Raw genomic sequence first — 13,539 nt, 5'->3', positions numbered from 1 at the left:
GAGACTTGGAATCACAGCAGAGGAAGCTTGTGTGTAAAACAGAGATGAAGAAAACCTAGCAAAGGTGGAAGACTCTTTACAATATTTTAATGTAGTGTTTGAATTTCAAGCTCCATTACTAGTATCTCTCAGAAGCCAAAATAGTTCAGCCTCTGAGGAGATCTGAGCTCTGCCAACTCATTTTTTTAAACATTTTCAGATAGATACAAAGGAAGCTGATTTCATGTTCTTGGAAAGCCTTTTGACAAACACAAAGTAAAACAAATAAAGAGAATAAGCATGCATTTGAGCACTGTCAAAAGCCTTAACACTAATTACAGTCAAGAGATATTGTCCACTTTCCACTGTTGTTCACGTGTTCTTCTTTTTGCTGAGACCATCCACTAGGTGATCAATTATTGGATATGCACAAAGATAGTAAAAATATTAGTTAATCAAATATTAATATTAAGTATCTGGACATTTTTTAGCCCATTGTTATTAGCAGAATCTATGCATAAATGTAAATATCACTGAATCTTCTTACCTAGCGGGAATGGCTATTGCCAAGTCTGCATTAGGTAACAGTACATGGTGCAGAGGTTCCCAGATTATGACCACCACAGGGTCTGTGAAGACAGGCAGCTCAGTTGTGAAAGTTGAGAAAGCTTTGTTTGCATGGCCCTATGCCTGAGCAAATAAATGCTGGCTTATAAATCCCATCATCTTGCTATTCCAAGCTTCCAGTTTTGCAGTTAGCACGGAAAGGCTCAGAAATCCCTGTTGTCATGGTGTAGACATAGACTCAAAAATATGGCAGAAAGCGAAAAGACAGGTCCCAAGTCACATATAACTACAGACGAAAACAATTGCATAGTTTTACATCCAGAAATGAATGGGAAGTTAGTACAGGCTCTGGAAAGTGAGAATATAAATCTCCATGTAATAATTAGGACTACACAAGGTTAAAATTTAAAAAAAAAAAAAAAAGGCAGCAAAACATTATGAAATGGTGGTCCTAAGAGCCAATGTCATATTGAGTTCTATATCTGCAAATAAACGTAGTGTCTGTACTATTATCAAAATGAAAAAAATAACCATACTGTTGTTTCATTTATCAAGGAAACATCAAGTTTCTTGATCCTACTTACCATCAAATAGGACCCAAAAATTGTAAATAATTTCAACAAAAGATTGTGATGATTATAGGAATTGAAATTTTGGAAAAAGAATCATGTTAGCTTTTTACCTAAGAAAGGATCTGAAATTGCAAACTGGCAAGATCACTAAGTGTAGGGAGTGGTCTCTTGGACATATGTTTATCAGATTGGTAATTTTTAGATGATGTATGCTCCTTTGCCTTCCTTTCCATTCAATATAACTTCCTAATAGTGGACTTTGTGACCCCAGCAGGACAGAGGTCTGAGTAAAAGTTGCAGCTTGATATCCATTCATTCAGTAAAGAAAACTATCATTGATTTTCATATCGCAGGATGAGTTTGCAGGATATGCAAATGGAAGAAAAAATAATTGGGAGAGATCTGTTGGTGGATTTTTGCTTGTTTTTTATTTTCACAGGTGACAATTTTGTTAATCAGTCTATGAATTTTATCTTTTCAAATCATTACTATGTACAAAAAAAGCCAAGATAGTTTATTGCAAAAAATGCAAGAGTAGATTTTTACTTTTTTCCCCACTTTTTCTCAGAGTTAGCAGGAAGAAGAAAGTTGTGTAAACTTCTGCTTCTGACAATAAAAATGAGTGTAAAAATATATCTATGTAATTGCTTTCCTACCATTTTAAATATTGGCTGTCACCAGAAGTAGTATGGCTTAAAGAGAGAGTATATGTTATGCTTTGCATAAATATTCCAGAATAATAAAAGTATAACAAGGTGGGGTTTGTTATTACAATTTATTTTTATACAAGTGGCCTATCAGTAATGACCTTGACTCAGGAACAGTTCTTAGAAAATTAATAAATAGATGGAATAAATGACCTGTGGAAAAGTCTTGGGCCACCAACTCTCCCAGCTGGTCATTAATCCCTCAGAAGTGCTACAGACTCTGATCATTAAGGCTTAATTAATGTATTAACACAGTGTCTAAATGCTGAACTACATTTTCTTTTTGTATAATTAACCTTTTGGGAATATTTTATTAATGGAGAAAAGTAATATATGTTTGCCAGGGAAATGCCACATTATTTCTTTTATTCACAGTAAACACAAATAAATTATGGAAAGCTCTTCATATGTTTGTACATTTCACAATTCTGAGAGCTGTTGACTACTGGAAATGAAGGGCAAGGGCATGATTAGAAAGACTCATTATGTACTGGTTCAATACTTTGGTGCTATTCTTCATGAATGTGTTTACCACTCAGACAGAGCAGTCTATGAATTCTCAGCAGGGCAGGCAAAATTGAATTTTGCTGCTTCTGCCACAGGGAAGCTAAAGGGCAGAGGATGAGGACAGAGCCAAGATGACAGATCTGGGAAAAGATCCTTGGAGACCCAGGCTTACTTTTCCCGTAGCCACTTGAGAATGTATTTCTAGGGATGCTGTCATGGATATTGCCAATGATTGTCATACGAGTGGTGAATGCTGCTACTGGTATTGTTGCCTGACTACAGCAGATGCTCCTTACATGCTAGGACACTAGTTTCCTCAATGGCAACAGCAGCAGCAAGGCTGGCTTTCCAGAGCTTTTAAGGAAACTGAGATATACAGTTATCAAGAACTGTCATAAACATTAATTTCCTGTCAGCATTGCCAACGTGATGCATTGGCAGTGGTCATAATTTAAACTTGTTTGGAACATAAACCTGGTCTTGCAATTTCTAAAGCTGATTAGGGGTTGCAGACATTCACCTTCAATTAGGGAGTTCCTGATTCCCTTATTAACTAGATTTTGAAAATTTTATTTTTACATCTGACTCATAACCAATTCAGTTGTATTACTCAATGGATGATCAAAGACACTTGATTTCTAGATGACTAATAAACCAATATTTATGTTCCTAAACGGATAAGGTAAATGTTTGTTAGTATTTAAAAAGTAATTTTTTTCCTATTTATGTCTAGATATTCTCATAGCTTTCAGATGAATAACAAGACTGCATTTTAAGATCCATCTGCCTCTCAAAGTACAAATATACATCTTTAAATATAAATATGATTCACTATTTTCATATAGACTATTCCAATTTTAACCACTGTTAAGTATTAAGTAAAAGCTTCCCATTTCCCATTTAAAAATAAATAAATAAATAAATAAATCACAACTTGAGACATAAATTCTCAGCTATGAATTATTTTTTTCATATCCAGAAAAGGACTTCTAAGCAGTTCCCACATTATTAGAAAAAAACTTTTTGCCATAAAAAGTGTTGATTGTCAGTTTAATTTATGTTTATCCTCTTCCTTTCATTTAGGAACACAAATTTAAACAAAAATTCTGAAAATGTTGCTTTGTCAGATACATATTTACCTCAGAACAAGGGACAAAATATTCAGCAAGGTTAATGGAAGAGAAGGAAGAAAGCTAATTAAATGTTTAGTTTTGCCTTGATCTGATTTATCTTGCAATTTTCTGCATGTTTACTAAATAATGTATTAAATACATTCCTGTTATTTGCACTCATAGGAGCAAAAATTACATAGGAACTTGATATTGCAAAACAAGTACACTAGAACATATGTTATTGTCACTAACACCTATACCCTGCACAACAGGCTGAAAGAAACTACACTTATTCTTCCATTAGATGTTTTAAAGTAGAAGGTAATCACCTTAAAATTAATATAAATTGATTTATAACTGGCTGGGAACAATTCATTTTCTGGTTTTTGTCTTTTGAAAGCAAATGGGAGTTTCTTGCAATGACTTTCCTGTAAATTTGTATTTTTCCTGTAGTTGACCAACCAGCTTTTATTGTCTTGCACCCGCATTTTGAAAAGCAAACAAAACCAAACAAAAATCAAACAGGTCCCAACTTTATCTTTATAGCTATTGAAATTGGAGGACCCTAAGCTAACATGTAATTTAAACTACAGAAAAAGAATAGTGGAGAAAAGTTGAAATTAATTCATTAAACAAATACAGTTACATCTCCATTGTATTTAATTGTCATGAGGTTACAGTCTCTATAAAACTCTATCTGTAATTGTTTATAGCTGCTGAACTGAAACCGCAGCACTGAAAGGTGTCTATGTCAGGTGTCTGCCTCTGGCTGAGTATTTTGGATTAATTTTAAGCTAAAATAGTATATTTTCTTAAAAAAAAGTTGATGCTAAAAAAGTCCATTGCAAAACTGTAGCATTTCCTTTCTTTTGAGCAAAGAAAAGGAATTCATCAGGGCTGAGATGGTGCTGTCTGTCTAGTATCAAGAATGTCTCATTTCACATGGGAATTATAAGGTTGGACCAAGCCTACAGGGGCCAGGGGAAACACAAGAGAGAGCAAAAGAACCACTGTCAAAAAATGCATTTTTCACATTGTCCTGGTTTCAGCTGAGATAGAGTTAATTTTCTTTAGAGTGGCTGGTATGGGGCTATGTTTTGGATTTGTGCTGAAAACAGTGTTGATAATACAGAGATGTTTTAGCTGTTGCTGCACTAGCCAAGGACTTTTCAGCTTCCCATGCTCTGCCAGGTGCAGAAGCAGCTGGGAGGGGACACAGCCAGGAGAGTTGATCCAAACTGACCAAAGGGCTATTCCATACCACATGACGTCATGCTCAGTATATAAAGCTGGGGAAGAAGAAGGAAGGGGGGACATTTGCAGTGATGGCGTTTGTCTTCCCAAGTAACCATTATGCGTGATGGAGCCCTGCTTTCCTGGAGATGGCTGAACACCTGCCTGCCCATGGGAAGGAGTGAAGGAATTCCTTGCTTTGCTTTGCTTGCGTGCGCGGCTTTTGCTTTCCCTATTAAACTGTCTTTATCTCAACCCACGAGTTTTCTTACTTTTGCTCTTCCGATTCTCTCCCCCATCCCACCAGGGGGGAGTGAGCGAGCGGCTGCGTGGTGCTTAGTTGCTGGCTGGGGCTAAACCACGACACACATATTGAGTTGAAACTGCAGAGCACTTGGCTTCTGTATTAAGCTTGTTGTAACTTGCTGTAACTGGAGAGAGGAGGGAAGGCAGAAGTTTGTCTGTAATGCCAAGTAAAAATCAAGACTATGAACAGAGAGTTTCTGTCTTCTGCTTAACCTGCACTTCCCCCTGCCGATGTCCTGGTGAGGAGGAGGAAGTGGAATGGAAATAAGTGAATAGCCTGGAGGGAAAGAGGGGAAGAGGGAAAGTGCAAGGTCAAGAAACATAAAGCAGATGTTATGATGTTGGAAAATAGGACCCTTGAGGAATGGGAGACAAGAAGGTTAGGTAAGAGCTATGAAATTGGAATAAAAACTACTTTATCTCCTCGCCACGCCACAGCATTTTTCCCTCTAGTGTCAGGGGGGGAAAAAGGGGGGAGGAGGGGGGAGAAAAAAAAGAACTTTCCATGCTAGAGGAATTCTTAAAATATGTTCCTTTTAAAACGGAACATTTTAGTTGCCAGCTTCTCATACCATTTTCCTTATGCTTGTTAATGCCGTTGTTTTGCTCTTGTGTTTATTTTTGTTTGAATGCAGATCCTACCTGTTAGACTGGCAGCTCTGAGGTACCCTGTCTCAAGAGTACAGCGCTATGGAGAACATTTCAGACATCTGTTACCAAACATATAAACTGGATTGGGAAATTTCTAAGTGAGTGACTTAGAGTAATCGGTCTGACAGAGAAATCACATGACAGGAAAAAAGTATTAAAATCTACCTGTAGTGGTTTATATTTTGGTGAGGTAAGCATTAAAAAAAACCCCAACATTGTGACTCCTCTTTTATTGTTGATGCTGTTTTCCTGGAAGTGATGATTATAGTCTCTTCATGTTGTGGTATGACTATACTTTATCTGGGATACTTCAAATGTCAGTTTGGAACAGCAGGGCACATTTGGGTCTAAAAGTAAAATGTAGGGGGGAAAAATGCAACTGTGATTAAAAAAAGAAAAAGATAGACATAAAAAAATCCTAAATTTTATGTACATATTTAGACATATCCTTCAATATTCTGATTGGAATGACAGGAAATAATTGTGCACAGAAATAATTATAAAATTGCTGCAAATTGCTTCAATATGCTTGTTGTTGGTTTTGCTATGCAGGATAGAGAAAGTCTATCTCTGAACAGTGTCCATCTTCAGACAGAAAGGAACTTGGCTTTGTGCCCTGATTTACACACAGTACAAGCCCTCTGAAAGTCCGCTCATGGTTGCAATAACAGACTGAAATTGATTAATTTCTGTGTTAAATTAGTAAGCGTCAAAGTCCACTATACAACTGCAGCATAGTCAGTAAATGCTTACTGAGACAAAGTTCCTGTGATACCAAGGCCTCCACATAAGTGGAGATCGTAAGTGGAAACAAGCTCCTCTTCAGGAAAGCCATTACAATTTACCATTGTAACATTATAGCAAACACTGCCTGCTTTTGCTTTTTGGTTAGAATTTCAGAATAAGAAATGGAAAAGGAAGCTGCTCTTCCGAGAGCTGATTGGAAAAGTCAATGTAATTAACAACAGTATTTTGTTGAGTATTTGAGGTTCAGCTGCTTCCCATTCCAGAAGAATATGCTACCTCCCTTTTCGTTTACTCAATGGCACTCAACTTGAAAAACAAACCTAACAGAAAACTACCTATGAAGAAGGGTTTATTTCTGCCTATGCTGGTAAAACTAGGATTTACCCTTGCTCCTCAATTTGAGTCAAACAAAATCCACAGCTAATGCAGATTTGCCACCTACAAAATCATGAACAAAAGAGTGTCCTATATTTAAAGCAATCAACTGGTAAATTTAACTGCATACAGCTTTGTTGTTGTATAAGTTATAACTGATTTTTAATGCATTCCCTCCTACAGTGCAGCATTTTTATTAATTAAAGAATCCTTTTCAACATTTTTTTCTCTCCCTCCTTCTCTTCCTGCTTCTGCCTCATATGTGTTGAGTTGTCAATGAAAGGCATATAGCAAATTTCACAGTCCCAAATAAGTCTGCGTTTGAAAATAATGATGATGATAGTCATACATTACCTCATCACAATATTTAATCTTTAAATTGCAGTCTCACGTTATTGTTGAGTTGAAAATAAACTACTTTTATAGCAGGATATTTCTTTTAATGTTCCATTTTTAAAATAAATTTGCTGCAGCATGTCAAGAAAACCTTTAAAATATTCCACAGTGTATGACTGATGTACTGCATTATTTCACCAAATCTCTGATGCTATATAAGCCTCACTGCTGTGGACTAGCTTGTATCTTTTACACAGATTTTCTTAAAAGATATCTTGTGCATTTCAAACTGTAATATCACAAGATTGAAATAGACATTGATTTGCTTACTGTTAATGGCCAAGGGGTTACTTTAATGTCTGAGAAGTAGACAATAGATTCTTATTGACTTCAGATAGTGCTGGACTGGATACCAGCCATTGGATTCATCTCCATCTTTAGATGGGAAGGCCAGATGAGTGGCCTCTGAGCACCCCTTGCCAATGCTTGACTTTCTATTTGCTTTTCTTTTTGCTTTTCTTTTTTTTTTTTAGGACAGTCCCAATCTTCTTTGCAGGCCATCAGACCTGTAAGGAAATTTTAAAATATTAGGGTTTGGGGAAACTAGTCCAGTTAAAAAAAAAAAAGCTGAATTGCTTTGAAATATTTAAATTGTTTAATATTTGAAATATTTAAATTTTTAACTGCTGATACTTTAAACTTTATTTTTCTGACTGTGGTTCTATGCTTTATATTTGGAAGGAAAGTCTTTTGATTTTTAATATTCTTAATGATAGGTGTTCTAATTATGGAGATAAACCATATTTTTCTTTAATTTGTCCTGTTTGATGTTCTCAGGCAACCTAATGTGTTGAAGCTTTGCCTAAAGAAAAGTTTCACTCTGTGGTAGAACAAAGATAGAACAACTGCTTGAACAGCTTTGTGCTATTTTCTACTAGATTCAAAACACTCATGCTAATTTAGCAGCAGACTGAAAGTTCTTATTTTCTTATTCATTAGGTTGCTAAGGTCTCAGAGGTCAAAAGAAGGTTGAGCACCTTACCCCTGACAAGTGAACACCAAGGGGATGAGGAATACAGACATGTGAGCAGGTAAGATGACTAGAAACTTGCTCAGTTATTGTCATAATTTCAAGAGATTTCATGTGTCCGTCTAGAATGTTTTGATCCCATCAATCAGTGATATCAATAAATCATTTACTTTTACAGAGAACTGTCAGGAAAATTCTGAACAATTCTCTGCAATTTCTTTGCAACTCTAGGCAGCAGCAGTGCATGTCTGTCACAATTCTAATGAGCTCTGCACTAAAATAGCTGGAACTTGGATAGTTTTCTGGGCATATTGCAAACCCATGTCGATTTGGGAGGAAGAAAGAAGGGTACAGAGCTTACTAGGGATACTTTGCTGCCTTCCTGGCTGCCAGAGGTAATCCCATGTTTGTGGGAAAGGCATGGTTCAGCACAGGTAACTGAACTCGTCTTGGTTTTTGACATGCTTTGTTTATGTATTTGTTTGCTTGCTGCTGTTGTGATTGTAAATATATTACAAAGGATCTGAAGATGGAGATAGATTCATTTTTTTGTGTGGTAGAAAAGCAAAGGGGAAAAATATTTGAAAGTGAAAGCTCCATGTTTGTTGACAATTAGATAGAAAAGAGACCTATCAATTGCCATGTTTTCTGGAAATGAAAAAATGTCCAAAATATGCTAAATGCTTAAGTGTTCTCTAAAGCATTTGTGATGGCAAGCATCTCATGTTAAATGGATGAATATTTTTGTTCTTATATCTATTGCCTTTCAGTAGTACTATTTAGAAAGAACACTTGAGTGAATTTATCTTTCTGTGAATACATCATTCCTATGAGTCAAAATAATACTGTTCATGTGTGCCAAGGATATCTATTGTACGTATGTGTACACAAAAAAAAAATTATTTATCAGTTGATATACAACACCTCTGCATAGATGTCTGTGACTTCTTAAAGCCTCATAAACAAAACAGCATCTTTTATGCTATATATGACTTGCAGATTTAAAAGTTGTACTGCAGACTATTACAGATAGCCTTGCAATGGTTACTAAGGTGGGATTCTGAATGAGTCCACAATAGTTTAATGAATCACTAGTGCAATCAGGGCCAACTTCAGGCATTGGCAGAAGAGGCAGTTGCCTAGGCAGTAAACTGGCATGGACAGGAAAATATCCATAGCTTAATTATCTTCCCTTAGTTATGCTATATGTCTGGAAAGTCACTCTGGTTGGCTAATATTGCCAGAAAGGTCAGGGTGTATGGGCTAGGAGTTACTGCTGTGTGGAACCAGGGCAGGAGAAAAGAGGCAAGAAGCATGATGTGAAATTCTGCCATCCCATTTCAGCTCTACTTCTTCTCCCTATATCTTCTTTTACTGCTGAAGGACCAGCCATACCTCTCCATGCTTTGAGTGGCAAAATTCATTTTTGTCTATGTTGCTGAGACATCTTGAGCTGGTTCCAAAAGCAGTTATGTCAGCAGAACAGAAAGCAATTCAATTGCCATTATAAGAAACCTATTTATATGACCTTTATAAATGTCCATTGTATTTTTCCACTTTTCTAGATGAATGAATGCCATAAAAGAAAGTCTCATGTGATGAAAAATTCATAGAGTTTAAGACCTTTGAATTTCTCCTGATGGTTCTTTTATTATCAAATTTGACAATATCTTTTGAGAGGTACATCCGGTCTTAATTAAAGACTTCAAATTACAGAGAATCCATCATATTCTTTGAAAAGCTCTTCCAGTCTTAATTACAACCACTGTTAATAATGTACAACTTATACATCATTAAAGTTTGAGTTTCAGGTTCCAGCTATTTGATCATTTCATACCCCTGCTGCTAATTTATGAACACTCCAGTGTGACCTCTCTGTGTAGTGATCTATAGACTGGTCAACTTGCATCCTAACTTTATCCTCCAAAATTTAAATAGAGTCTTCTCCTTAACATGGGTCAGCTAAGAACCATCCACTGCCCTGAAGTAATATTCAGGCTAATTTTTAATGTATCAGCTTAGATCCCAGAAGGAACAGCTTCATTAATAGAGCATGTTATCTATTCCAGTTAGCTAAGCTTGTTACAACTAGCTTGGGTCCTATGTGCAGAGCTACACTGTGTTATGTAGGCATAACCGATCTCTCTGGCAGCATTTACAAGTTAAAAATAATGACAACAAAGGCACTCGGAATAACAGAGTACAGATGGAGAAGATACTTTAAAGGAAAACTGCAGGCCAAAATACATTACCAGGAAAAACTGTAATAAAAGTGGAATCTTCCCAAAATTTAGCCTGCGAAAAATCTGGGTTAAATCCAGAAGAACTGAAAACAAACCATGTATTCTAGGTTGTGAAAGAGCACAGGTCACTGTGCTGTCTATAATCCAGCCAAAGTCAGTTGCAACTTACTGGTATATTATTATGACCTTAATATTTCTGCACCACTCTCCTCACATGAATTAAAGGAGGCCAGTGGCAATCTACTTAACATTTAGCAAAGTAAATGTTAAACATCACCAGTAACTCTAAGTGCTTGGGAATGTATTTTTTACAATAACATTGAAAAATATTTGCATTAATGCTCTCACTTGGAAAGGCTTAATAGTCTATACTTTCAACATTTTTAGATGCCTAACTCTCAAATTGTTAAGGCTTACTTAGATGATTAATAATAGTTGGCATTCTAGACCTCTCTTCCTGCAGAACAAAACTTCAGAATTAGGTGTGGAAGGATTCAACCAGCTTTACAAAGGCTGTTTACCTTAGTAGTCTCCAAAGAAGTGTTTTTTACTACTCCCCACCTCCAGATATATATTGTTGCCTTTTGCCAGGTGAACTAAACTGAGGGAAATTATCTAGCTGGAAACTAATCTTTATTTTGTCAGGTGAGATTTTTGCAAAATCAGTCCCCTTACCTGGTTCATCACAGCTATATCGTCCTTGAAAAAGGAGGAGATGGGAATAGGCAACCAGATATGACAAGAGTGGTAGATCACTCCTTTCCAAGGAGCCCTCATTAATGTTAAAGTACTTGTAGAACCACACCTTTCCATTAAGTAGTACTTCACAGTCATTTTATTAAATCTAATAGGACTGTGCAAACTACAATATCCCACTAAGCTGGATGAATGTAGCCTTTATTGACAGCAAATCACTTAGGATATTTAGGTAGAATGGGTCAAATATTATGTAAATTCAGAGTATTGTGCTCAAACTGAGATATTCCATTTTAACCTGAGAACTTGCCTGTTTCCCTGTGATAATGAGAGAACTAATACATGTTACTCCGGCCCACACTCCTTTTAATGCAGTATTCTTTGTTCAAGTTAAGTACAGTGTTTGAATTCTTTGTGATGTAAATCATCTTAATATCTCTCTTAAATATTGTTTGGTTTATAAAAAGCAAAACCAGGAGATACTGTTAATCACTGCTGCCAACCTGAGCATACCCATATGGGTTGTAATCTGTAGCTTTCCACTAATGCTTCTAAAGCTGCTAAATATAAGCCTGTACATTAGTATAATGAATAGAACTACAAAAAATATGCTTAGTTAAGATTTGTAGTTGTACTCTTTCACTATAATGTCTAATTTAGTATCTCCTTAATCATATAATTTGGAGACAATGGTGTAGATCATAACAGTTTTTATTTTCAGTTTTATGATTTAATTGCTACCTCTGTAGGTTCTGCTTGTCCAGCAAGAACATTTTTCATACACATTCCTCTTGGGCTGGACAACATATTTAAAAATCTTTTTAAGCTAATTCTAATTTATGGCTGCTAGCAAACAAGAATACTGTATTAATAACTGCTGGTGGAAGGTCACCGGTGATCGGGTACTGGGATTTAGGCTCAGATCCATTACAAAGTCAACAGAAAGGCATGCACTTCATGGAAATCACAACAGTGAGCTTACCTTAGGATTGAAAAGCTACAGCTGATATACCTCTGCTAAAATGATAAACCATGGGTTTTGTTATACCAAAACCAAAGGATATGTAGGCCTCCATGCATTGATTCTTCATGTGTGACCTTTGTTTGCAGTCCAAGGGTAAAACCCCATTTACAGCAATATTATAAAAAGCTTATCTACCTCACGAGATTCTGATGTTAAATTCTTTTCTGGCCCAAACCGTAGCATATATTTGATCACTCATATGTCCAGTGAACACATCATATCCTGCTTCAAAACTTAATGCCTGGTGAGCTTAGTGTTTTTTGGGGGTGGGGAGGAGTTTAATTTCAAGAGTTTCTTAGACTGCCAAGACACTAGGACAAGGAAAAGAAGACTCCATCCTCTTCCACTCTTTTGGATTTATGTTATGATTAATTTGCCAATATATTGTATTTAATATGGCAACATCTAGGGACAGGTGGCAAAATAGCCAAAATACAATCAGCAAGCCTTGAATGCTTAAATGCCTCCATAAATACAACATTTGTAGCATTAACCTTCTTTCTACAATTGGTGATGAGTTTCCATGGTGAAAAATGTGCACCAGTGTAGAACTGCACAGATGTTATTCCAAGGACTTCGATATCATAAGAATTTGGCGCTGTGCTGTTCCGACCAACTGCTGAGAATCTTCCTGAGGTCCCACCACTGTACACAATGTCATTTCTGATGTTTTTAAACCACTTCCACTGAAGATTTTTTGATACAAATGCTACCAAAGTAAGTACGAATAGTCCCATTTGCTTCATATGCAGTGTCTGAAATAGTCATGAATAGACTTAAAATTACCCCTGTATGCAGCTGGCATTTTTAAGGTGCAGTTTTGCAATCTACTTAAGCTGCCCTAGAACTGGGCTACCCTGTTGTGTCTGCAGGAGTAATTTTGTAGCAACGAGACTGCCAACTGCTCCGTCACAAAGGGGCTGGCAGGAGCACACAGCTGGGACAGAGAAAGAGTGCAGCACTGCGGCTTTTGACAGTTGCTCCATCCTATGTCTCTCTGCTGACAGTGACACCAGGCACTTTTCAGCCTGTGAACACTCCAGTCTTGCAGTGTTGGAGAACTCCACTAAGAAGAACCTTTGTAATACAGGAAAAAAATGTCACTTCTTTTCTACTTTGCTTGTGCAGTGTGATAAACTTAATCATGTTAACTTTCAGTTTTAATAAATGCAGGATATTCTCATTTGCTTGTTTGTGTTTTGTTGCTGTTGCTTTTAATTAGTTACCATTCTTAAATTAAAAAAAAAAATCTTAAAATAAGTAAAAATAAAGTTTAAAAAAATACAAATTAAAAATAAAAATATAAAAATTAAAATTAAAATTTAAAAAGAATAGTATCACCACATGCTGTTTTACTCTTTTCCGTGTACTCTACAATACAGTTCCCCTGTACTCATTCGACCCCCAAAAGATAGGCCCATCAGCCTTGCTTTTCAGCTGTTCATAGTTATGAA

Source organism: Ciconia boyciana, chromosome 2 (assembly GCF_034638445.1).
Source record: "Ciconia boyciana chromosome 2, ASM3463844v1, whole genome shotgun sequence".
NCBI lineage: Eukaryota > Metazoa > Chordata > Aves > Ciconiiformes > Ciconiidae > Ciconia > Ciconia boyciana.
The sequence above is the reverse complement of the archived record's forward strand: the minus strand, read 5'-3'. Positions refer to the sequence as shown.